The sequence below is a fragment of the Panulirus ornatus genome, chromosome 6, assembly GCF_036320965.1.
Source record: "Panulirus ornatus isolate Po-2019 chromosome 6, ASM3632096v1, whole genome shotgun sequence".
In the NCBI taxonomy this organism is placed as follows: domain Eukaryota; kingdom Metazoa; phylum Arthropoda; class Malacostraca; order Decapoda; family Palinuridae; genus Panulirus; species Panulirus ornatus.
Genome location: NC_092229.1, coordinates 31,382,560 through 31,409,468, shown reverse-complemented (window position 1 = coordinate 31,409,468; position 26,909 = coordinate 31,382,560). Strand labels below are relative to the sequence as shown.

The following is a 26,909-nucleotide window of genomic DNA, read 5'->3' as shown; positions in this document are numbered from 1 at the left end:
GCAGCTCTCAACCACATTGTTTTTATTACAATACCCTTTCTCATACCCTTTCATCTCTTACTGGTTAAACCACCTCACACCACATATTGTCCTCACATATTTAATTTTCTACACTTTCCCCTTCCTCTGCCTAACCTTATATCGATAGCCCATGCCTCACATCCACTTGATATTGTTGGGACTGCATTACCTTCAAACATACCCATTTTTGCTCTCCCAGATAATGATATCTCCTTTCATACATTCTACAGTGCTCCCAGAACCTGCATCCCCTCTTCCACCCTGTGACTCACTGCCACTTGGTTTCATTCCCTGCCATGTCCACTTCCAGGTATCTAAAACATTTCACTTCCTCCTATTTTCCTTCATTCAAATTCACACCTTAACTAACATGTCCCTCATGCCAGCTAAACCTTATATCTTGGTTTTATTTGCATTTTCTCTCAACTTTCTTCTTTCACCAACTTCTGCAGTTTCTCAGTCAAATCTGCCACAAGTGCTGTATCATCAGCAAACACAAACTGACTCACACCCAGGCCCTCTCATCCCTTACAGACTGTACACTCACCCCTCTCTTTAAGACTTGCATTTACCTCCCTCACTTCCCCATCCATACACACATACACAAATCAACAACTATGGTGACATCACGAACCTCTGCCGCAGAAGAATCTTTACTTGAAACCATCTACTCTCCTCTTTTCCTTTTCATGCATATAATTAAAAACTTTTCATTGCCTCTAGCAGCTTTCCTCCTATGATGTATGTTCTTAAGACCCTCCACAAGGCATCTATATCAACATTTTCATATGTGTTGTCCAGATCCATAAATACCACAAACAAATTCATCTGTTTCTCTAAGTATTTCCCACACATATTCTTTAAAGCAAACACCTGATCCACACATCCTTTTACCACTTCTGAAACCTCACTGCTCATCCCCAGTCTGATGCTCTTTACATACCTTCACTCTCTCAGTCACTACCCTCCCATAAAACTTCCCAAGTACTCAACAAACTTAAACCTCTGTAATTTGAACTCTCAGCTTTATCCCCTTGCCTTTTTACAGTGGCACTATACATGCATTCTTCCAATCCTCAGGCACCTCACCATGATCCATACACAGACACATTGAAAATCCTAACTAACCAGTCACCACTACAGTCATGTACTTTCTTGATGATTAATAAATTCAACTGCAATACCATCCACTCTAGCTGTCTTGCCACATTTCATCTTAAGTAAGGCTCTCACCACCTCATCTCTCTTCATCAAATCACTCTCCATGACACTTTTACTTCATATACTACCCTGACCCAAACAAGCTACATCTGCCACTTAACAGCATACATCTTTAACAGTCTTTCAAAATACTCACTCCATCTCCTCTGCCTGATACCACTTCCCCGTTTGTCCCCTACACTGATTTTCCTATTTGTTTTCTTATATCTTGCACCTCACTAACCTCCTTCCAAAACATCTGATTCTCCCTAAAGTTTATTGATACTTGATCACCCCACCTCTAATTTGCTTTTTCAACCCCTGCACCTTCCTCTTAACCTTCTGCCACTGTCTCTTATATATCCTCCTGTCATTTGTACTCCTTCCTTGTAAGTACCACCCAAATGCCTCCCTTTTCTCTTTCATTAGCAACTTTCATTTCTTCATGCCACCACCCACTACCCTTTCTGATCTGCTCTCCTTCCACCTTTTGCATACCATATGCATCTCTCAGATATACCAGTGCTGCCTTCCTAAATACCCTTCATTCCTCACCCACTCACCTTGCTTCATTTACTCTCACCTTTTGCCTTTCTACACCCAATCTCTCCTGGTATTTCTTCACACAATTCTCTTTCCCAACCTCACTTATTTTCACCACTCTCTTCACTCCAATATTGTTTCTTTGTTTCTGAAAACTCTAATAATCATCACCCTTGCCTTCAAAAGGTGGTGACCTGACATCCCGACAGCTGCCCTTTTCAGCACATTTGCATCTAAGAGTCTCTCTTTTACTTGCTTACCCATTGATATATAATCCAGTAATGTCTGCTGACCATCTTTCTTACTCACATTCATATACTTGTGTAGGTCCTTTTTTTTAAATCAGGTATTCCCAATCATTAGTCCTTTATCAGCATACACCTCCACAAGATGTTCACCATTTCCATTTATGGTACTGAATACCCTATCCCCCCCCCTCTCTCTCTCTCTCTCTCTCTATATATATATATATATATATATACATATATATATATGTATATATATATATATATATATATATATATATATATATATATATATATATATATATATATATATATATATATATATATATTAGGTACAGTAGGATTAAGGGTCAAGTCAATTGGGAGGTAAGTTTGAATGGAGAAAAACTGTAGGAAGTAAAGTGTTTTAGATATCTGGGAGTGGATATGGCAGCGGATGGAACCATGGAAGCGGAAGTGAATCATAGGGTGGGGGAGGGGGCGAAAATTCTTGGAGCCTTGAAGAATGTTTGGAAGTCGAGAACATTATCTCGGAAAGCAAAAATGGCTATGTTTGAAGGAATAGTGGTTCCAACAATGTTGTATGGTTGCGAGGCGTGGGCTATGGATAGAGTTGTGCGCAGGAGGGTGGATGTGCTGGAAATGAGATGTTTGAGGACAATATGTGGTGTGAGGTGGTTTGATCGAGTAAGTAATGTAAGGGTAAGAGAGATGTGTGGAAATAAAGAGTGTGGTTGAGAGAGCAGAAGAGGGTGTTTTGAAATGGTTTGGTCACATGGAGAGAATGAGTGAGGAAAGATTGACCAAGAGGATATATGTGTCAGAGGTGGAGGGAACGAGGAGAAGTGGGAGACCAAATTGGAGGTGGAAAGATGGAGTGAAAAAGATTTTGAGTGATCGGGGCCTGAACATGCAGGAGGGTGAAAGGCGTGCAAGGAATAGAGTGAATTGGAACGATGTGGTATACCGGGGTCGACGTGCTGTCAATGGATTGAACCAGGGCATGTGAAGCGTCTGGGGTAAACCATGGAAAGTTGTGTGGGGCCTGGATGTGGAAAGGGAGCTGTGGTTTCGGTGCATTATTACATGACAGCTAGAGACTGAGTGTGAACGAATGGGGCCTTTGGTGTCTTTTCCTAGCGCTACCTCGCACACATGAGGGGGGAGGGGGTTGTTATTCCATGTGTGGCGAGGTGGCGATGGGAACAAATAAAGGCAGACAGTATGAATTATGTACAAGTGTATATATGTATATGTCTGTGTGTGTATATATATGTGTACATTGAGATGTATAGGTATGTATATTTGTGTGTGTGGACATGTATGTATATACATTTGTATGTGGGCGGGTTGGGCCATTCTTTCGTCTGTTTCCTTGTGCTACCTCGCTAACGCGGGAGACAGCGACAAAGCAAAATAAAAAAAAAATAAATATATATATATATATATGTGTGGAAGTCGAGAACATTATCTCGGAAAGCAAAAATGGGTATGTTTGAAGGAATAGTGGTTCCAACAATGTTGTATGGTTGCGAGGCGTGGGCTATGGATAGAGTTGTGCGCAGGAGGATGGATGTGCTGGAAATGAGATGTTTGAGGACAATGTGTGGTGTGAGGTGGTTTGATCGAGTAAGTAACGTAAGGGTAAGAGAGATGTGTGGAAATAAAAAGAGCGTGGTTGAGAGAGCAGAAGAGGGTGTTTTGAAATGGTTTGGGCACATGGAGAGAATGAGTGAGGAAAGATTGACCAAGAGGATATATGTGTCGGAGGTGGAGGGAACGAGGAGAAGAGGGAGACCAAATTGGAGGTGGAAAGATGGAGTGAAAAAGATTTTGTGTGATCGGGGCCTGAACATGCAGGAGGGTGAAAGGAGGGCAAGGAATAGAGTGAATTGGAGCGATGTGGTATACAGGGGTTGACGTGCTGTCAGTGGATTGAATCAAGGCATGTGAAGCGTCTGGGGTAAACCATGGAAAGCTGTGTAGGTATGTATATTTGCATGTGTGGACGTGTGTATGTACATGTGTATGGGGGGGGTTGGGCCATCTCTTTCGTCTGTTTCCTTGCGCTACCTCGCAAACGCGGGAGACAGCGACAAAGTATAAAAAAAAAAGAAAAAAAAAAAAAATTATTTATTATACTTTGTCGCTGTCTCCCGCGTTTGCGAGGTAGCGCAAGGAAACAGACGAAAGAAATGGCCCAACCCCCCTCCCATACACATGTATATACATACATCCACACACGCAAATATACATACCTACACAGCTTTCCATGGTTTACCCCAGATGCTTCACACGCCTTGCTTCAATCCACTGACAGCACGTCAACCCCGGTATACCACATCGCTCCAATTCACTCTACTCCTTGCACGCCTTTCACCCTCCTGCATGTTCAGGCCCCGATCACTCAAAATCTTTTTCACTCTATCTTTCCACCTAAAATTTGGTCTCCCACTTCTCATTCCCTCCACCTCTGACACATATATCTTCTTTGTCAATCTTTGCTCACTCATTCTCTCCATGTGACCAAACCATTTCAAAACACCCTCTTCTGCTCTCTCAACCACACTCTTTTTATTTCCACACATCTCTTTTACCCTTACATTACTTACTCGATCAAACCACCTCACACCACATATCGTCCTCAAACATCTCATTTCCAGCACATCCACCCTCCTGCACAAAACTCTATCCATAGCCCATGCCTCGCAACCATACAACATTGTTGGAACCACTATTCCTTCAAACATACCCATTTTTGCTTTCCGAGATAATGTTCTCGACTTCCAAACATTCTTCAATGCTCCCAGAATTTTCGCCCCCTCCCCCTACCCCATGATTCACTTCCACTTCTATGGTTCCATCCGCTGCCAGATCCACTCCCAGATATCTAAAACACTTCACTTCCTCCAGTTTTTCTCCATTCAAACTTACCTCCCAATTGACTTGACCCTCAACCCTACTGTACCTAATAACCTTGCTCTTATTCACATTTGCTCTTAACTTTCTTCTTTCACACACTTTACCAAACTCAGTCACCAGCTTCTGCAGTTTCTCACATGAATCAGCCACCAGCGCTGTATCATCAGCGAACAACAACTGACTCACTTCCCAAGCTCTCTCATCCAGAACAGACTGCATACTTGCCCCTCTTTCCAAAACTCTTGCATTCACCTCCCTAACAACCCCATCCATAAACAAATTAAACAACCATGGAGACATTTTTTTTTTACTGTCTAAAATACTTTATATGCAAAGTCAGGCTAGGTGGTCTATATTGTCTGAGCAGTAATTTGGATGCTCCTTGGTGTATTGGTATTACATGCTCAGTTTTGTGTATATCTGCTATGCATTTTTGGTCTGTGTTTTGTCATGGCAGCATTATAAGAGCTTTGGCTTTTGTTTTTTTCATCCATTTTAGAAAGATTACTGGAATCCCATCTGGCTCTGGGCTGAGTTTTCTTTAAGTTGATTCAGTTATATCTTTTTCTGACAGGTTTACGTCTTTTGAGTGCATGCTCATCGTAATCATTAAACATTTCTTAGTTTATTTCATCATTTTCTGTTGTGCTAAATAAATACTTACTTTGGTTAAATAATATATGACATTTTCTTTAGGGCTTAGTTACAGAAGTGCTATCTTCTTTGAATGGTCCAGTCATTGACTTAGTGCTTTTCTCTCTTCATGTAAGAAAACTGGACTTTTTTGGTTGTGTTTCATACACTATATTACCTTTTTTTCTTTTAGTCTTTGTTCCCTTCTGTGTGCTTCCATTATTTCCTTATCTGCATTCCATATTTTGTCAAATTTTTCCATACTATCTTTGCTTTGTGTATGCTGTAGTTTTTTCTTCCATTCCTTTTTTTCTATCCCATAGTGTCTTTCTCTTCATGCTGTGCTCTTTTTGACTTGGCACTACTTTTATGATCATATCATGTATGTGTTGGTAGAAGACTGCCATGTTTGTTTTTGCATTACAGCTAGTCAAACCATCTGATTATTTATGTCATTCCTCTATTTTTTTTAGAGTAGAATTTAAAGTTTGCTGACATTTATACGTCTTTTATTTCAGCCTATCTGCCCATATCCATTTCAGCTCCATGGTAATTAGTACACATTTTAATCATGTCATGGTTAGAGATACTTGTTTTTGTGACCAGTGTCTGAAATTAGAGCTATATCATTTGTAAAAATTAGATCAGGTGTGTTATCATTTCTTATTGGTATGTTTATAGTTTGTGTTAGATTCAAAGCCTTTCATATTGTAATATGCCTGTTAAATTGTTTTCTTTTATTTCCCAATGCATTGTGCATTGTCTTCTTTTTTTACTCTTTAATCACATCCATATTCCAATCCATATTTTTCTCATTGTATGAAATTGAAATGAAGTGATATGATCTAATTATTGTTGCTTCTGACTTGTCTTTGTCCCATAGAATTTCTGAAGTTTTTGTTATGAATGAGCAGGAGGCTGTGCTGAAATGGTTTGGACGTATTAAGAGGATAAGTGAGGAAAGGAAGACAAAAAGGCTTTGAATTAGAAGAAATAGGAGAAAGGGAGCAACAAGTAGGAGGTTGAAGGATGGGTGGAAAATGCTTTGAACGCTAAGGGCCTGAATATAAGGGTTTGGACGTATTAAGAGGATAAGTGAGGAAAGGAAGACAAAAAGGCTATACATATTTGAATTAGAAGAAATAGAAAAAAGGGAGCAACAAGTAGGAGGTTGAAGGATGGATGGAAAATGCTTTGAACGCTAAGGGCCTGAATATAAGGGAGGTCACAAAGTGATTAAGGGATAGAGACAATTGGAGCAATTTGGTTTACAAGGGATGATATGCTGTCAGTGGGTTGAACTAGGGCATATGAGGTGATCAGGAAAGCCACAGAAAGGTCTGTGAGGCCTGATTGTGGATATAGAGCTCGAGTTTCAGTGCTTTACTCATGACAAATAGTGGACACAAGTGAGTGAGGCCCTTTTGTTATTTGTTCTGGTGCTGCTTTCCTAATATTGGAAATGATGAACATATGAAAAAATATCATTTTTGTTATGCTTAACTGCTGTCTCCCACATTAGTGAGGTAGCACAAGGAAACAGACGAGGGATGGCCCAACCCACTCATGTACACACACGCACATATACATACATATACATTTTAACGCATACATACATATACATATATACACATGTTGGAAAGGATCAAAATTTTGCACGTGATCAAGATATGTACATATCCATACTTGCTGCCTTCATCCATTCCCGTTGCCACTCTGCCACATACGAAATAACATCTCTCTCTCTCTCTCTCTCTCTCTCTCTCTCTCTCTCTCTCTCTCTCTCTCTCTCTCTCTCTCTCTCTCTCTCTCTCTCTCCCCCCTTTCCAGGGAGGCAGCGCCAAGAACAGACAAAAAAGGCCACATTCGTTCACACTAGTCTCTAGTTGTCATGTGTAATGCACTGAAACCACAGCTCCCTTTCCACATCCAGGCCCCACAGACCTTTCCATGGTTTACCTCATACACTTCACATGCCCTGGTTCAATCCATTGACAGCACGTCGACCCTGGTATACCACATCACTCCAATTCACTCTGTTTTTTGCATGCCTTACACCCTTTTTTATGTTCAGGCCCCGATTGCTCAAAATCTTTTTCACTCCATCCTTCCACCTCCAGTTTGGTCTCCCGCTTCTCCTTCTTCCCTCCACCTCTGACACATATATCCTCTTTATCAAGCTTTCCTCATTCATTCTCTCCATGTGTCCAAACCATTTCAACACACCCACTAATGCTTTCTCAACCACACTCTTTTTATTACCACACATTTCTTGTACCCTTTCACTACTTATTTGATCAAACAACCTCACACCACATATTGTCCTCAAACATTTCATTTCCAACACATCCACCCTCCTCCGCACAACACTGTCTATAGCCCATACCTTGCAACCATATAACAATGTTGGAACCACTTTTCCTTCAAGCATACCCAATTTTGCTCTCCGAGATAACGTTCTTGCCTTCCACACATTCTTCAACACTCCCAGAACCTTCGCTCCCTCCCCCACCCTGTGACTTACTTTAGCTTCCAGTGTTCCATTCACTGCTAAACACTTCTTTTCCTCCAGTTTTTCTCCATTCAAACTTACCTCCCAATTAACTTGTCCCTCACCCCTACTGAACCTAATAACCGTCCTCTTGTTCACATTTACTCTCATCTTTCTTCTTTCACACACACACACTTTACCAAATTCAGTTACCAACTTCTGCAGTTTCTCTCCCAAATCAACCACCAGCACTGTATCATCAGTGAACAACAACTGACTCACTTTCCAAGCCCTCACATCCACAACAGACAGCATATTTGCCCCTCTTTCCAAAACTCTTGCATTCACCTCCCTAACAACCCCATCCATTAACAAATTTAACAGCCATGGAGACATCACACACCCCTGCCCCAAACCGACATTTCCTGGGAGCCAATCACTTTCCTCTCTTCCTACTCGTACACATGCCATATATCCTTTATAAAAACTTTCCCTGCTTTTAGCAACTTACCTCCCACACCATATACTCTTAAAACCTTCCACTAAGCATCTCTATTAACCCTGTCATATGCTCCCTCCAGATCCATAAATGCTACATACAAATCCATTTGTTTTTCTAAGTATTTCTCACATACATTCTTCAAAGCAAACACCTGATCCACACATCCTCTGCCTCCTCTGAAACCACACTGCTCTTCCCCAATCTGATGCTCTGTACATGCCTTTACCCTCTCAGTGAATACCCTCCCATATAATTTCCCAGGAATACTCAGCAAACTTATGCCCCTGTAATTTGAACACTCTCCTTTATCCCCTTTGCCTTTGTACAGTGGCACTATGCATGCATTCTGCCAATCCTCAGGCACGTCAGCATGATCCATACTTACATTCAATATCCTTACCGACCAATAAACAACACAGTCACCACCTTTTTTGATAAATTCCTCTGCAATATCATCCAAACCTGCCACCATGCCAGCTTTCATCTTCTGCAAAGCTTTCACTACCTCTTCTCTGTTCATCAAACCATTCTCCCTGACACTCTCACTTCACACACTACCCCTACCAAAACACCCTATATCTGCCAGTCTATCATCACACACATTCAACAAACCTTCAAAATATTCACTCCATTGCCTTCTAACTTTATCGCTACCTGTTATTACCTCCCCATTTGCCCCCTTCACCGATGTTCCCGTTTGTTCTCTTGTCTTATGCACTTTATTTACCTCCCTCCAAAAATCTTTTTTTCTCCCCAAAATTCAATGATGATATCTCACTCAGATTCTCATTTGCCCTCTTTTTAACCTCTTGCACCTTTCTCTTGACCTCCTGCCACTTTCTTTTATATATCTCCTAATCATTTGCACTACTTGCCTGCAAAAATCATCCAAATGCCTCTCTCTTCTCTTTCACTAACAGTCTTACTTCTTCATCCCACCATTCACTACCTTTGCTAATCTGCCAACCTCCCACCTTTCTCATGCCACAGGCATCTTGCGTGCAAGCCATCACTGCTTCACTAAATACATCCCATTCCTCCCCCACTCCCCTTATGTCATTTGCTCCCACCTTTTGCCATTCTGCACTCAGTCTCTCCTGGTACTTCCTCACACACTTCTCCTTTCCAAGGTCACTTACTTTCACCACTCTCTTCTCTCAACATTCTCTCTTCTTTTCTGAAAACCTCTACAAATCTTCACCTTTGCCTCCACAAGATAGTGATTAGACATCCTTCTAGCAGCCCCTCTCAGCACATTAACATCCAAAATTCTCTTTTACATGCCTATCAGTTAATTTGTAATTCAATATCGCCCTCTGGCCATCTTTCCTACTCACATACATATACTTATGTATATCTCTCTTTTTAAACTAAGTATTCCCAACCATTAGTCCTTTTTCAGCACACAAATCCACAAGCTCTTCACCATTTCCTTTTACAACACTGCACACCCCATGTACACCAATTATACCCTCATCTGCCACATTACTCACCTTTGCATTCAAATCATCCATCTTTATAACCTGGTCTTGTGCATCAGAACTGCTAACACACTCACTCAGCTGCTCCCAAAACACTTGCCTCTCATGATCTTTCTTCTCATGCCCAGGTGTATATGCACCAATAATCATCACCCAACTCTCTCCATCCACTTTCAGTCTTACCCAAACCTTCCCCCCACCCCCTGTAGTTGCCTCCTATGACATGCGGGGAATACATGGAAAGTATTCTTAATCCCCTATCCCCAGGGATATGAAAAAAATATTTATTTTTGAGACTACAGTGTTGAGTTAGAAAGTTTTTGTTAATTGATATTTTATTTATGATATCCTCAGGACCCCTTTTCTAGTATCTCTTGCAGCTGCAAGATTGTGTTATTTCCAGTGTCAGGGAAATGATGGACTCCTTGGGAGTGAGAATTCTTTGACAAGCATGTGCTCACTTTTGTCAAAAGAAGATGATGCAGCTTCACCAAAGGTGCCTTTTTTATGTGTGGCATTACCACAGGCTGGCATAGTCTGGTAATGCCTGTTAGTGGATAACAAATATTGAAAGTGAAGGAAAAATTCTTATGCTTGAAAGAGAAGAGTATTCGGTTAAGTGTTAAAATGAACACTCAAAAAGCATGAGACATTATTGAATTCAAAATTTTCAGAGCAGTATTTTGTAAAGACCCTTAAAAGGAAACAGCTGTATGATGGGCATTGTGAAGAAAAAGAGCTGATAGTATCCAGAGATCTGTTGTAGGAAATTGTAATCTTCCATGAAGGAATCTTTGCCCTGTATTTCCTGGAAGGAAGTCGAGATGAAGACTTTATTGCACTGGAGTCCCTCCCCTCCTTGTATTTCAGTTTCTAAAAGGGGAAACAAAGGAGTCAAGTGGGGAGTGCTCATCCTTCTTAAAGGCACAGATTGGTGTGTCTGATTGTGTGTGGATGTAACCAAGATGAGAAGAAAGGAGAGATCAGTAGTATGTTTGAGGAAAGAAACCTGGACGTTCTGGCTCTGAGTGAAACAAAGCTCAAGGGTAAAGGGGAAGAATGGTTTGGAAAAGTCTTAGGAGTAAAGTCAGGGGTTGGTGAGAGGACAAGAGCTGAGGAAGAAGTAGCACTACTCCTGAAGCAGGAGTTGTGGGAGTGTGTGATAGAGTGTAAGAAAGTAAATTCTAGATTGATATGGGTAAAACTGAAAGTGGATGGAGAGAGATGGGTGATTATTGGTGCTTATGTACCTGGTCTCTATGAGAAGAAAGATCATGAGAGGCAAGTGTTTTGGGAGCAGCTGAGTGAGTGTGTCAGCAGCTTTGATGCACAAGACCGGGTATTGGTGGTGGGTGATTTAAATGTGAAGGTGAGTGATGTGGCAGTTGAAGGTCTAATTGGTGTACATGAGGTATTCAGTGTTGTGAATGGAAATGGTGAAGAGCTTGTGGATTTGTGTGCTGAAAAAGGACTGGTGATTGGGAATACCTGGTTTAAAAAGAAAGATATACATAAGTATACATATGTGAGTAGGAGAGATGGTCAAAGGGCATAATTGGATTACATGTTAATTGATAGGTGTGTAAAATAGAGACTTTTAGATGTTAATGAGCTGAGAGAGGCAGCTGGAGGGATGTCTGTCAGTGACAACTATCTAGTGGAGGCGAAGGTGAAGATTTGTAGAGGTTTTCAAAATTGAGGAGAGAATGTTGGGGAGAAGCGAGTAGTGAGAGTAAGTGAGCTTGGAAAGTAGACTCGTGTGAGGAAGTACCAGGAGAGATTTGGTGTAGAATGGCAAGAAATGCAAGCAATTAATGTGAGGGGAGTGGATGAGGAATGGAATGTATTTAGGAAGCAGTGATGGCATATGCAAAAGATGCATGTGCCATGAGAAAGGTGGGAGGTAGGCAGATTAGAAATGGTAGTGAGTGGTGGAATGGAGAAATAAAGTTGTTGGAGACAGAGAAAAGAGAGGTGTTTGGATGATACTTACATGGAAGGAGTGCAATGGCTGTGAGATGTATAAAAGAAAGTAGCATTAGATCAAGATGAAGATGTAGGGTTGAAAAAAGAGGGCAAATGAGAGTTGGGGTGAGAGAGTATCATTAAACTTTAGGGAGCATAAAAAGATGTTTTGGAAGGTGAATAACATGCATAAGACAACAGAACAAATGGGAACATCGGTGAAGGGGGCAAGGGGGAAGTAATAACAAGTAGTGATGAAATGAGATGGAGTGAGTATTTTGAAGGTTTGTTGAATGTTTTTGATGATAGAGTGGCAGATGTGGGGTGTTTTGGTCAGGGTGGTGTACGAAGTGGATGGGTCAGGGAGAATGGTTTGGTTAAGAGAGAAGAGGTAGTGAAAGCTTTGCAGGAGATGAAATCCAGTAAGACAGTGGGTTTGGATGCTATTGCAGTTGAATTCATGAAGAAAGAGGTTGACTGTGTTGTTAATTGATTGGTAAGGATATTCAGTGTATGAATTGATCATGGTTTGGTTCCCCAGGATTGGCAGAATGCGTGCATAGTGCCATTGTATGAAGGTAAAGGGGATAAAGGTGAGTGTTCATACTACAGAGACATAAGTTTATGGAATATTCCTGGGAAATTGTATGAGAGGGTATTGATTGAGAGGGTGAAAGCATATACAGAGCACCAGATTGGGGAAGAGCAATATGGTTTCAGAAGTGGTAAAGGATGTGTGAATTGGGTGATTGCTTTTAAGAATGTGTGACTAATACTTAGAAAAACAGATGGATTTGTCTGAAGCATTTATGGATCTGTAGATGGCATATGATAGGGTTGATAGAGATGCTTTGTGGAAGATCTTAAGAGTATATGGTGTGGGAGGTAAGTTGCTAGGAGCAGTAAAAAGTTTTTACTAAAGATATAGGGCATATGTACGAGTAGGAAGAGAGGAGAGTAATTGGTTCCAAGCGAAAATCAGTCTGCGACAGGGATGTGTGATGTCCCCCATGATTGTTTAGTTTGTTTATGGATGTGGTGGTTAGGGAAGTAAATGCAAGAGTTCTGGAGAGAGGGGCAAGTATGCAGACTGATGGGGATGAAAGGGCCTGGGAAGTGAGTTAGTTGTTGTGTGGCTGTTTTGAGGGAGAAACTGCAAAGGTTGGTGACTAAGCTTGGAAAAGTGTGTGAAAGGAGAAAGTAAATGTGAATAAGAGCAAGGTTATTAGGTTCAGTAGAGTTGAGGGACAAGTTAGTTGGGATGTAAGTTTGAATAAGCAAACTTGGATGAAGTAAAGTGTTTTAGATATCTAGGAGTGGACTTAGCTGTGAATGGAAGTGGAAGTCAGTCATTGGGTGGGGGAAGGGGTGAAAGTTTTGGGAGCAATAAAGAATGTGTGGTAGGAGAGAATATTATCTTGGAGAGCAAAAATGGGTATGTTTGAAATGAATTGTAGTTCCAACAATATTATATGGTTGTCAGGCATGGGCTATAGATATGGTTTTATGGAGGATGGTGGATGTATTGGAAATGAAATGTTTGAGGACAAAATGTGGTGTGAGGTGGTTTGATTGAGTAAGTAATGAAATGGTAAGAGAGATGTAGAAATAAAAAGAGTGTGGTTGAGAGAGCAGAAGAGGGTGTGTTGAAATGTTTTGAACATATGGAGAGATTGAGTGAGGAAATATTGACAAAGAGGATGTATGTGTCAGAGGTGCAGGGAGCAAGGAGAAGTGGGAAACCAAATTGGAGGTGGAAGGATGGAGTGAAAAAGATTTTGAGTGATTAGAGCCTGGACATACAGGAGGGTGAGAGGCATGCAAGGAATAGTGAATTGGAGAGATGTGGTATACCAGGGCCCACTTGCTGTCGGTGGACTGAAGCAGGGCATGTGAAACATTTGGGGTAATCCATGGAAAGGTCTTTGGGCCTGGATGTAGACAGGGAGCTGCATTACACATGACAGTTAGAGACTGAGTGTGAACAAATGTGGCCTTTTTTGTCTGTTTTCCTGGAGCTACCTTGCTGAAGCAGGGGATAGCCAATGCTGTTTCCTGTAGGACAGGGTAGCAACAGGAATGGATGAAGGAAAGTAAATATGAGTATGTACATGTGTATATATGTATATGTATGTATATATGTATATATTGGTATGTATATGTTCGTGTATGGATATTTATATGTAAAGCATGTACAGAGCATCAGATTGGGGAAGAGCAGTGTGGTTTCAGAAGTGGTAGAGGATGTGTGGATCAGGTGTTTGCTTTGAAGAATGTATGTGAGAAATACTTAGAAAAGCAAATGCAGTTGTATGCAGCATTTATGGATCTGGAGAAGGCATATGAAAGAGTTGATAGAGATGCTCTGTGGAAGGTATTAAGAATATATGGTGTGGGAGGCAAGTTGCTAGAAGCAGCGAAAAGTTTTTGTCGAGGATGTAAGGCATGTGTACGAGTAGGAAGAGAGGAAAGTGATGGGTTCTCAGTGAATGTCGTTTTGCAGCAGGGGTGTGTGATGTCTCCATGCCTGTTTAATTTGTTTATGGATGGGGTTGTTAGGAAGGTGAATGCAAGAGTTTTGGAGAGAGGGGCAAGTAAGCAGTCTGTTTTGGATGAGAGGGCTTGGGAAGTGAGTCAGTTGTTGTTCGCTGATGATACATTGCTGGTTTGCTGATTCCGGTGAGAAACTGCAGAAGCTGGTGACTGAGTTTGGTAAAATGTATGAAAGAAGAAAGCTGAGAATAAATGTGAATAAGAGCAAGGTTACTAGGTACAGTAGGGTTGAGGGACAAGTCAATTGGGAGGTAAGCTTGAATGGAGAAAAACTGGAGGAAGTGAAGTGTTTTAGATATCTGGGAGAGGATATGGCAGCGGATGGAACCATGGAAGCAGAAGTGAGTCACAGGGTGAGGGAGGGGGCAAAAGTTCTGGGAGTGTTGAAAAATGTGTGGAAGGTGAGACAATTATCTTGGAAAGCAAAAATGGATATGTTTGAAAGAGTAATGGTTCCAACAATGTTATATGGTTGCAAGGTGTGGGCTATAGATAGAGTTGTACGGAGGAGGGTGGATGTGTTGGAAATGAGATGTTTGAGGACAATATGGGATGTGAGGTGGTTTGATCGAGTAAGTAATGAAAGGGTAAGAGAGATGTGTGGTAATAAAAAGAGTGTGGTTGCGAGAACAGAAGAGGGTGTTTTGAAATGGTTTGGTCACATGGAGAGAATGAGTGAGGAAAGATTGACAAAAAGGATATATGTGTCAGAGGTGGAGGGAACGAGGAGAAGTGGAAGACCAAATTGGAGATGGAAGGATGGAGTGAAAAATATTTTCAGCGATCTGGGCCTGAACATGCATGAGGGTGAAAGGCGTGCAAGGAATAGAGTGAATTGGATCGATGTGGTGTACCGGGGTCGATGTGCTGTCAGTGGATTGAACCAGGGCATGTGAAGTGTAGGGTAAACCATGGAAAGATTTGTGGGGCCTGGATGTGGAAAGGGAGCTGTGGTTTCGGTGCATTATACATGACAGCTAAAGACTGAGTGTGAATGAACGTGGCCTTTGTTGTCTTTTCCTAGCGCTACCTCGTGCACATGTGGGGGGAGGGGGTTGTCATTTCATGGGTGGCGGGATGGTGACGGGAATGAATGAAGTCAGCAAGTATGAATGATGGACATGTGTATATATGTATATGTCTGTGTATGTATATACATGTATACGTTGAAATGTATAGGTATGTATATGTGTGTGTGTGGATGTGCATGTATATATGTGTGTGTATGGTTGGATTGGGCCATTCTTTCGTCTGTTTCCTTGCACTACCTCGCTAACGTGATAGACAACGACAAAGTATAATAAATAAATAAATGAATATATTTTTAAAGGGATTTGGAGAAGGCATATGATAGAGTTGATAGAGAAGCTCTGTGGAAGGTTATTTATTTATTTATTTTGCTTTGTCGCTGTCTCCCGCGTTAGTGAGGTAGCGTAAGGAAACAGACGAAAGAATGGCCCAACCCGCCCACAAACACATGTATATACATACACGTCCACACACGCAAATATACATACCTATACATCTCAATGTACACATATATATACACACACACAGACATATACATATATACACATGTACATAATTCATACTGTCTGCCTTTATTTGTTCCCATCGCCACCTCGCCACACATGGAATAACAACCCCCTCCCCCCTCATGTGTGCGAGGTAGCGCTAGGAAAAGACACCAAAGGCCCCATTCGTTCACACTCAGTCTCTAGCTGTCATGTAAATAATGCACCGAAACCACAGCTCCCTTTCCACATCCAGGCCCCACACTCTTTCCATGGTTTACCCCAGACGCTTCACATGCCCTGGTTCAATCCATCAACAGCATGTCGACCCCGGTATACCACATCGTTCCAATTCACTCTATTCCTTGCACGCCTTTCGGGTGTTCAGGCCCCAATCACTCAAAATCTTTTTCACTCCATCTTTCCACCCCCAATTTGGTCTCCCACTTCTCCTCGTTCCCTCCACCTCTGACACTACATCCTCTTGGTCAGTCTTTCCCCACTCATTCTCTCCATGTGCCAAACCATTTCAAATTACCCTCTTCTGCTCTCTCAATCACACTCTTTTTATTTCCACACATCTCTCTTACCCTTACATTACTTACTCGATCAAACCACCTCACACCACATATTGTCCTCAAACATCTCATTTCCAGCACATCCACCCTCCTGCGCACAACTCTATCCATAGCCCATGCCTCGCAACCATACAACATTGTTGGAACCACTATTCCTTCAAACATACCCATTTTTGCTTTCCGAGATAATGTTCTCAAATTCCAAACATTCTTCAAGGCTCCCAGAATTTTTGCCCCCTCCCCCACCCTATGATTCACTTCCGCTTCCATGGTTCCATCCGCTGCCAGATCCACTCCCAGATATCTAAAACACTTCACTTCCTCCAGTTTTTCTCCATTCAAACTTACCTCCCAATTGACTTGACCCTAAACCCTACTGTACCTAATAACCTTGCTCTTATTCACATTTACTCTTAACTTTCTTCTTTCACACACTTTACCAAACTCAGTTACCAGCTTCTGCAGTTTCTGACATGAATCAGCCACCAGCGCTGTATCATCAGCGAACAACAACTGACTCACTTCCCAAGCTCTCTCATCCACACCAGACTGCATACTTGCCCCTCTTTCCAAAACTCTTGCATTCACCTAGGTCCCTAACAACCGCATCCATAAACAAATTAAACAGGCATAGAGACATCACACACCCCTGCCACAAACCTACGTTCACTGAGAACCAATCACTTTCCTCTCTTCCTACCCGTGCACATGCCTTACATCCTCGATAAAAACTTTTCACTGCTTCTAACAACTTGCCTCCCACACCGTATATTCTTAAAACCTTCCACAGAGCATCTCTATCAACTCTATCATATGCCTTCTCCAGATCCATAAATGCTACATACAAATCCATTTGTTTTTCTAAGTATTTCTCACATACATTCTTCAAAGTAAACACCTGATCCACACATCCTCTACCACTTCTGAAACCACACTGCTCTTCCCCAATCTGGTGCTCTGTACATGCCTTCACCCTCTCAATCAATACCCTCCCATATAATTTCCCAGGAATACTCAACAAACTTATACCTCTGTAATTTGAGCACTCACTCTTATCCCCTTTGCCTTTGTACAATGGCACTATGCAAGCATTCTGCCAATCCTCAGGCACCTCACCATGAGTCATACATACATTAAATAACCTTACCAACCAGTCAACAATACAGTCACCCCCTTTTTTAATAAATTCCACTGCAATACCATCCAAATCTGCTGCCTTGCTGGCTTTCATCTTCTGTAAAGCTTTTACTACCTCTTCTCTATTTACCAAATCTGTGGAAGGTACTAAGAGTATATGGTGTGGGAGGTAAGTTGCTAGAAGCAGTGAAAAGTTTTTATCGAAGATGTAAGGCATGTGTATGAGTAGGAAGAGAGGAAAGCGACTGGTTTCCAGGGGTTTGTGATGTCTTCATGGTCGTTTGATTTATTTATGGATGGGGTTGTTAGGGAGGTGAATGCAAGAGTTTTGGAGAGAGGGGCAAATATTAAGCCTGTTGTAGATGAGAGGGCTTGGGAAGTGAGTCAGTTGTGGTTCACTGATGATACAGTGCTGATGACTGATTCAGGTGAGAAACTGCAGAAGCTGGTGACTGAGTTTGGTAAAGTGTGCGAAAGAAGAAAGCTGAGAGTAAATGTGAATAACAGCAACGTTATTAGGTTCAGTATATGGGAGTGGATTTAGCAGTGGACGGAACCATGGAAGTGGAAGTGAGTCATAGGATGATGGAGGGGATGAAGGTTCTCAGAGCGTTGAAGAGTGTGTGGAAGGTGAGAACGTTATTTCAGAGAGCAAAAATGGGTATGTTTGAAGGAATAGTGGTTCCAACAATATTATATGGTTGCGAGGCATGGGCTATAGATAGGGTTGTGCGGAGGAGAGTGGATGTTTTGGAAATGAAATGTTTGAGGACAGTATGTGGTGTGAGGTGGTTTGATTAAGTAAGTAATGAAAGGGTAAGGGATGTGTGTTAATAAAAAGAGTGTGGTTGAGAGAGCAAAAGAGATTGTATTGAAGTGGTTTGGTCACATGGAGAGAATGAGTGAGGGAAGATTGACAAAGAGGATATATGTGTCAGTGGTGGAGGGAACGAGGAGGAGTGGGAGACCGAATTGGAGGTGGAAGGATGGAATGAAAAACATTTTGAGCGATCGGCACCTGAACATACCGGACAGTGAAAGGCGTGCAAGGAATAGAGTGAATTGGAATGATGTGGTCCTCTGGGTCGACATGGTGTCAGTGGATTGAACCAGGGCATGTGAAGCATCTGGAGTAAATCATGGAAAGTCTTTTGGGGGCTGGATGTGCAAAGGGAGCTGTGGTTATGGTGCATTACACATGACAGCTAGAGACTGAGTATGAATGAATGTGGCCTCTGTTGTCTTTTCCTAGCGCTACCTCGTGCATGCGCAGGGGGAGGGGGTGCCATTTCATGTGTGGTGGGGTGGCAACAGGAATGGATGAAGGCAGCGAGTATGAATATGTACATGTGTGTATATGTATATGTCTCCCAGAACTTTCACCCCCACCCCCACCCTATGATTCACTTCTGCTTCCATGGTTCCATCCGCTGCCAAATCCACTCCCAGATATCTAAAACACTTCACTTATGTATATGTCTATGTATATATATATATATATATATGTATACATTGAAATGTATAGGTATGTATATGTTTATGTGTGGGCGTTTATGTATATAACTGAGTATGTGGGTGGGTTGGGCCATTCTTTCGTCAGTTTCCTTGCGCTAACGCGGAACACAACGACTAAATGTAATGAAAAAAACCATATCATTTTTATATATATATTATCCTCTATCACTGTCTCCCACGTTATTGAGGTATTGCAAGGAAACAGATGAAAGAATGGCCCAACCGACCCACATACACATGTATATACAAAACGCCGAGACACGCACATATACATACATATACATTTCAACGTATACATACATATATATATATACACAGACATATACATAAGTGAAGTGTTTTAGATATCTGGGAGTGGATTTGGCAGCGGATGGAACCATGGAAGCAGAAGTGAATCATAGGATGGGGGTGGGAGTGAAAGTTCTAGGAGCATTGAAAAATGTGTTGAAGTGGAGAACGTTATCTTGGAAAGCAAAAATGGGTATGTTTGAAGGAATAATAGTTCCAACAATGTTATATGGTTGTGAAGCGTGGGCTATAGATAGAGTTGTGTGGAGGAGGGTGGATGTGCTGGAAATGAGATGTTTGCAGACGATATGTGGTGTGAGGTGGTTTGATCGAGTAAGTAATGAAAGAGTAAGAGAGATGTGTGGTAATAAAAAGAGTGTGGTTGAGAGAGCAAAAGAGGGTGTTTTGAAATGGTTTGGTCACATGGAGAGAATGAGTGAGGAAAGATTGACAAAGAGGATATATTTGTCAGAGGTGGAGGGAACAAGAAGTGGGAGACCAAATTGGAGGTGGAAAGATGGAGTGAAAAAGATTCTGAGTGATTGGGGCCTGAACATGCATGAGGGTGAAAGGCGTTCAAGGAATAGAGTGAATTGGAACGATGTGGTATACTGGGGTCAACGTGCTGTCAATGGATTGAACAAGGGCATGTGAAGTGTCTGGGGTAAACCATGGAAAGTTTTGTGGGGCCTTGATGTGGAAAGGAAGCTTTGGTTTTGGTGCATTATACCTGACAGCTAGAGACTGCGTGCGAACGAATGTGGCCTTTGTTGTCTTTTCCTAGTGCTACCTTGCACACATGTGGGGGGAGGGGGGTTGTTCATTTCATGTGTGGCAGGGTGGCAAGGGGAATGAATAAGGGCAGACAGTATGAATTACGTACATGTGTATAAATGTATATGTCTTTGTGTGTATATATATATGTATACTTTGAGGTGTATAGGTATGTATATGTGCGTGTGTGGACTTGTATGTATATACATGTGTATGTGGGTGGGTTGGGCCATTCTTTTGTCTGTTTTCTTGCGCTACCTCACTAACGTAGGAGACAGCAACAAAGTATAAGAGAAAGAAAATATATTCCTATGAGTCCATGGGGAAAATGAAACACAATAAGTTCCCAAGTGCACTTTCGTGTAATAATCACATCATCAAGGGATACAGAAGAGAGAAATATAAGTCAGTTATGCATCGAAGAGACGAAGCTAGGACACCATTTGGCACACGTGTGATTGTCCAAAACATACAATGAGCGTTCATAAACTTATCATTTTACAAATCTTATCAACAATAAAGTTATCTAATTTGTATGGACCATCACTAATATTAAGATTATAATTCTTTGTGTATTTAATAATAGAAGATTCAATGATATTTCTCTTGGTAATAGAGTTAGAGTTAATAACTGAGATGGCATTATTCCAGTCAATACAATGATCATAGTTTTTAACGTGATTAAACAAGGCATTTGATTCTTGTCCCATTCTTATACTATATGTATGTTGCTAAAGTCTAACAGAAAGACCCTTACCAGTGTGACTGGTATAAAATTTATCACAATTTCCACATGGCACTTTATAGATGCATCCAAGAGAATTTTCTGGTGAATTCCTGATTAAGATATTCTTTATAGTATTATTGTTGCTAAAGGCAACATTTACATTAAAGGATTTAAGCAACACGGGAAGTAAAGTGAAATTATTATTAAAAGGGAGAACTAAAAGATTCTTGGTGTCAATGGGAGGTTTGGGCTCAACTCTATAAAATGATTTCTTTGCTAACTTAAGGGATTTATCAATGAAAGATCTAGGGTACTTTAACTTAGATCCAATAGAATATATCTTCTCAAACTCATCATCAATAAACTCTGGACTGTAAATACGTAATGCCCTAATGAACATAGATTGAAATGATGATAAGTTAACTCTGTCATGTTGAGATGAGTAATGATGGATATATGAGCATACATTGATGGGTTTTCTGTGTATGCTAAACTTAAACTTGTTTCCTTGCCTATGGATCATGCAATCTAAAAATGGTAACATACCATTATTTTCATTTTGTACAGTAAATGTGATGGAAGGTACTAAATTGTTAAGTAAGGGGAGAAATATTTGTAAATTTTCATTTGTTGGCCAAACACAAAGAACATCATCTACATACCTAAACTTATACCTCTAATGCAATTTGGTTTAGGTATGTACATGATGTTCTTTGTGTTTGACCAACAAATGAAAATTTGGGAGCAGCTGAGTGAGTGTGTTAGTAGTTTTGCTGCACGAGACTGGGTTATAGTGATGGGTGATTTGAATGCAAAAGTGAGTAATGTGACAGTTGAGGGAATGATTGGTGTACATGGGGTGTTCAGTGTTGTAAATGGAAATGGTGAAGAGCTTGTAGGTTTATGTGCTGAAAAAGGACTGGTGATTGGGAATACCTGGTTTAAAAAGAGAGATATACATAAGTATACGTATATAAGTCAGAGAGATGGCCAGAGAGCGTTATTGGATTACATGTTAATTGATAGGAGCGTGAAAGAGAGACTTTTGGATGTTAATGTGCTGAGAAGTGCAACTGGAAGGATGTCTCATCATTATCTTGTGGAGGCAAAGATGAAGATTTGTAGAGCTTTTCAGAAAAGAAAAGAGAATGTTGTGGTGAAGAGAGTGGTGAGAGTAAGTGAGCTTGGGAGGGAGACTTGTGTGAGGAAGTACCAGGAGAGACTGAGTACCGAATGGAAAGGGGTGAGAACAAAGGATGTAAGGGGAGTGGGTGAGGAATGGGATGTATTTAGGGAAGCAGTGATGGCTTGCACAAAAGATGCTTGTGGCATGAGAAGCATGGGAGGTGGGCAGGTTAGAAAGGGTAGTGAGTGGTGGGATGAGGAAGTAAGATTATTAGTGAAAGGGAAGAGAGAGTCATTTGGACGATTTTTGCAGGGAAATAATGCAAATGACTGGGAGATGTATAAATGAAAGAGGCAGGAGGTCAAGAGAAAGGTGCAAGAGGTGAAAAAGAGGACAAATGAGGGTTGGGGTGAGAGAGTATCATTAAATTTTAGGGAGAATAAAAAGATGTTTTGGAAGGAAGTACATAAAGTGCGTAAGACAAGGGAACAAATGGGAGCATCAGTGAAGGGGGCTAATGGGGAGGTGATAACAAGTAGTGGTGATGTGAGAAGGAGATGGAGTGAGTATTTTGAAGGTTTGTTGAATGTGTTTGACGATAGAGTGGCAGACACAGGGTAATTTGGTCGAGGTGGTGTGCAAAGTGAGGGTTAGGGAGAATGATTTGGTAACCAGGGAAAAGGTAGTAAAAGCTTTGTGGAAGATGAAAGCCGACAGGGCAACGGGTTTGGATGGTATTGCAGTGGAATTTATTAAAAAAGGGGGTGACTGTATTGTTGACTGGTTGGTAAGGTTATTTAATGTATGTATGACTCATGGTGAGGTGCCTGAGGACAGACGGAATGCTTGCTTAGTGCCATTGTACGAAGGCTAAGGGGATAAAGGTCAGTGCTCAAATTACAGAGGTATAAGTTTGTTGAGTATTCCTGGGAAATTATATGGGAGGGTATTGATTGAGAGGGTGAAGGCATGTACAGAGCATCAGATTGGGGAAGAGCAGTGTGGTTTCAGAAGTGGTAGAGTATGTATGGATCAGGTGTTTGCTTTGAAAAATGTATGTGAGAAATACTTGGAAATGCAAATGGATTTGTATGTAGCATTTATGGATCTGGAGAAGGCATATGATAGAGTTGATAGAGATGCTCTGTGGAAGGTATTAAGGATATATGGTGTGGGAGGGAAGTTGTTAGAAGCAGTGAAAAGTTTTTATCGAGGAAGTAAGGCATGTGTACGTGTAGGAAGAGAGGAAAGTGATTGGTTCTCAGTGAGTGTTGGTTTGCGGCAGGGGTGTGTGATGTCTCCATGCCTGTTTAATTTGTTTATGGATGGGGTTGTTAGGGAGGTGAATGCAAGAGTTTTGGAAAGAGGGGCAAGTGTGCAGTCTGTTGCGGATGAGAGAGCTTGGGAAGTGAGTCAGTGTTGTTCGCTGATGATACAGCGTTGGTGGCTGATTTGGGTGAGAAACTGCAGAAGCTGGTGACTGAGGTTGGTAAAGTGTGTGAAAGAAGAAAGCTGAGAGTAAATGTAAATAAAAGCAGTAGGGTTAAGGGACAAGTCACTTGGGAGGTAAGTCTGAATGGAGAATAACTGGAGGATATCTGGGAGATATCTGGGAGTGGATCTGGCAGCGGATGGAACCATGGAAGCGGAAGTGGATCATAGGGTGGGGGAGGGGGCGAAAATCCTGGGAGCCTTGAAGAATGTGTGGAAGTCGAGAACATTATCTCGGAAAGCAAAAATGGGTATGTTTGAAGGAATAGTGGTTCCAACAATGTTGTATGGTTGCGAGGCGTGGGCTATGGATAGAGTTGTGCGCAGGAGGATGGATGTGCTGGAAATGAGATGTTTGAGGACAATGTGTGGTGTGAGGTGGTTTGATCGAGTAAGTAACGTAAGGGTAAGAGAGATGTGTGGAAATAAAAGAGCGTGGTTGAGAGAGCAGAAGAGGGTGTTTTGAAATGGTTTGGGCACATGGAGAGAATGAGTGAGGAAAGATTGACCAAGAGGATATATGTGTCGGAGATGGAGGGAACGAGGAGAAGTGGGAGACCAAATTGGAGGTGGAAAGATGGAGTGAAAAAGATTTTGTGTGATCGGGGCCTGAACATGCAGGAGGGTGAAAGGAGGGCAAGGAATAGAGTGAATTGGATCGATGTGGTATACCGGGGTTGACGTGCTGTCAGTGGATTGAATCAGGGCATGTGAAGTGTCTCGGGTAAACCATGGAAAGCTGTGTAGGTATGTATATTTGCGTGTGTGGACGTATGTATATACATGTGTATGGGGGTGGGTTGGGCCATTTCTTTCGTCTGTTTCCTTGCGCTACCTCGCAAACGCAGGAGACGGCGACAAAGCAAAAAAAAAAAAATTATATATATATATATATATATATATATATTCCCAAGCTCTCTCATCCCCAACAGACTTCATACTTGCCCCTCTTTCCAGGACTCTTGCATTTACCTCCCTAACAACCCCATCCATAAACAAATTAAACAACCATGGAGACATCACACACCCCTGCCGCAAACCTACATTCACTGAGAACCAATCACTTTCCTCTCTTCCTACACGTACACATGCCTTACATCCTCGATAAAAACTTTTCACTGCTTCTAACAACTTGCCTCCCACACCATATATTCTTAATATCTTCCACAGAGCACCTCTACCACTTCTGAAACCGCACTGCTCTTCCCCAATCTGATGCTCTGTACATGCCTTCAGTTGTTGTTCGCTGATGATACAGCGCTGGTGGCTGATTCATGTGAGAAACTGCAGAAGCTGGTGACTGAGTTTGGTAAAGTGTGTGGAAGAAGAAAGTTAAGAGTAAATGTGAATAAGAGCAAGGTTATTAGGTACAGTAGGGTTGAGGGTCAAGTCAATTGGGAGGTGAGTTTGAATGGAGAAAAACTGGAGGAAGTGAAGTGTTTTAGATATCTGGGAGTGGATCTGTCAGCGGATGGAACCATGGAAGCGGAAGTGGATCATAGGGTGGGGGAGGGGGCGAAAATTTTGGGAGCCTTGAAAAATGTGTGGAAGTCAAGAACATTATCTCGGAAAGCAAAAATGGGTATGTTTGAAGGAATAGTGGTTCCAACAATGTTGTATGGTTGCGAGGCGTGGGCTATGGATAGAGTTGTGCGCAGGAGGATGGATGTGCTGGAAATGAGATGTTTGAGGACAATGTGTGGTGTGAGGTGGTTTGATCGAGTAAGTAACGTAAGGGTAAGAGAGATGTGTGGAAATAAAAAGAGCGTGGTTGAGAGAGCAGAAGAGGGTGTTTTGAAATGGTTTGGGCACATGGAGAGAATGAGTGAGGAAAGATTGACCAAGAGGATATATGTGTCGGAGGTGGAGGGAGCGAGGAGAAGAGGGAGACCAAATTGGAGGTGGAAAGATGGAGTGAAAAAGATTTTGTGTGATCGGGGCCTGAACATGCAGGAGGGTGAAAGGAGGGCAAGGAATAGAGTGAATTGGAGCGATGTGGTATACAGGGTTTGACGTGCTGTCAGTGGATTGAATCAAGGCATGTGAAGCGTCTGGGGTAAACCATGGAAAGCTGTGTAGGTATGTATATTTGCGTGTGTGGACGTGTGTATGTACATGTGTATGGGGGGGGGGGTTGGGCCATTTCTTTCGTCTGTTTCCTTGCGCTACCTCGCAAACGCGGGAGACAGCGACAAAGTATAAAAAAAAAAAAAAAAAAAAATATATATATATATATATATATATATATATGTTTGAAGGAATAGTGGTTCCAACAATGTTGTATGGTTGTGAGGCGTGGGCTATGGATAGAGTTGTGCACAGGAGGGTGGATGTGCTGGAAATGAGATGTTTGAGGACAATGTGTGGTGTGAGGTGGTTTGATTGAGTAAGTAATGTAAGGGTAAGAGAGATGTGTGGAAATAAAAAGAGCGTGGTTGAGAGAGCAGAAGAGGGTGTTTTGAAATGGTTTGGGCACATGGAGAGAATGAGTGAGGAAAGATTGACCAAGAGGATATATGTGTCGGAGGTGGAGGGAACAAGGAGAAGAGGGAGACCAAATTGGAGGTGGAAAGATGGAGTGAAAAAGATTTTGAGTGATCGGGGCCTGAACATGCAGGAGGGTGAAAGGCGGGCAAGGAATAGAGTGAATTGGATCGATGTGGTATACCGGGGTTGACGTGCTGGCAGTGGATTGAATCAGGGCATGTGAAGCGTCTGGGGTAAACCATGGAAAGCTGTGTGGGGTCTGGATGTGGAAAGGGAACTGTGGTTTCGGGCATTATTGCATGACAGCTAGAGACTGAGTGTGAACAAATGAGGCCTTTGTTGTCTTTTCCTAGCGCTACCCCGCCCACATGAGGGGGGGAGGGGGATGGTATTCCATGTGTGGCGAGGTGGCGATGGGAATGAATAAAGGCAGACAGTGTGAATTGTGTGCATGGGTATATATGTATGTGTCTGTGTGTGTATATATGTGTGTACATTGAGATGTATAGGTATGTATATTTGTGTGTGTGGACGTGTGTGTATATACATGTGTATGGGGGTGGGTTGGGCCATTTCTTTCGTCTGTTTCCTTGTGCTACCTCGCAAACGCGGGAGACAGCGACAAAGCAAAATAAATAAATAAATAAATATATATATATATATATATATATATATATATATATATATATATATATATATATATATATATATATATG

General features: G+C 41.7%; 1 protein-coding gene across 1 annotated transcript in view; it reads left to right on the top strand.

Moving 5' to 3' along the window:
* LOC139749142 (uncharacterized) overlaps positions 1 to 26,909 on the top strand; it is a 161,052-nt gene that overhangs the window by 48,026 nt on the left and 86,117 nt on the right. The gene's annotated exons all lie outside the window — the stretch shown is intronic.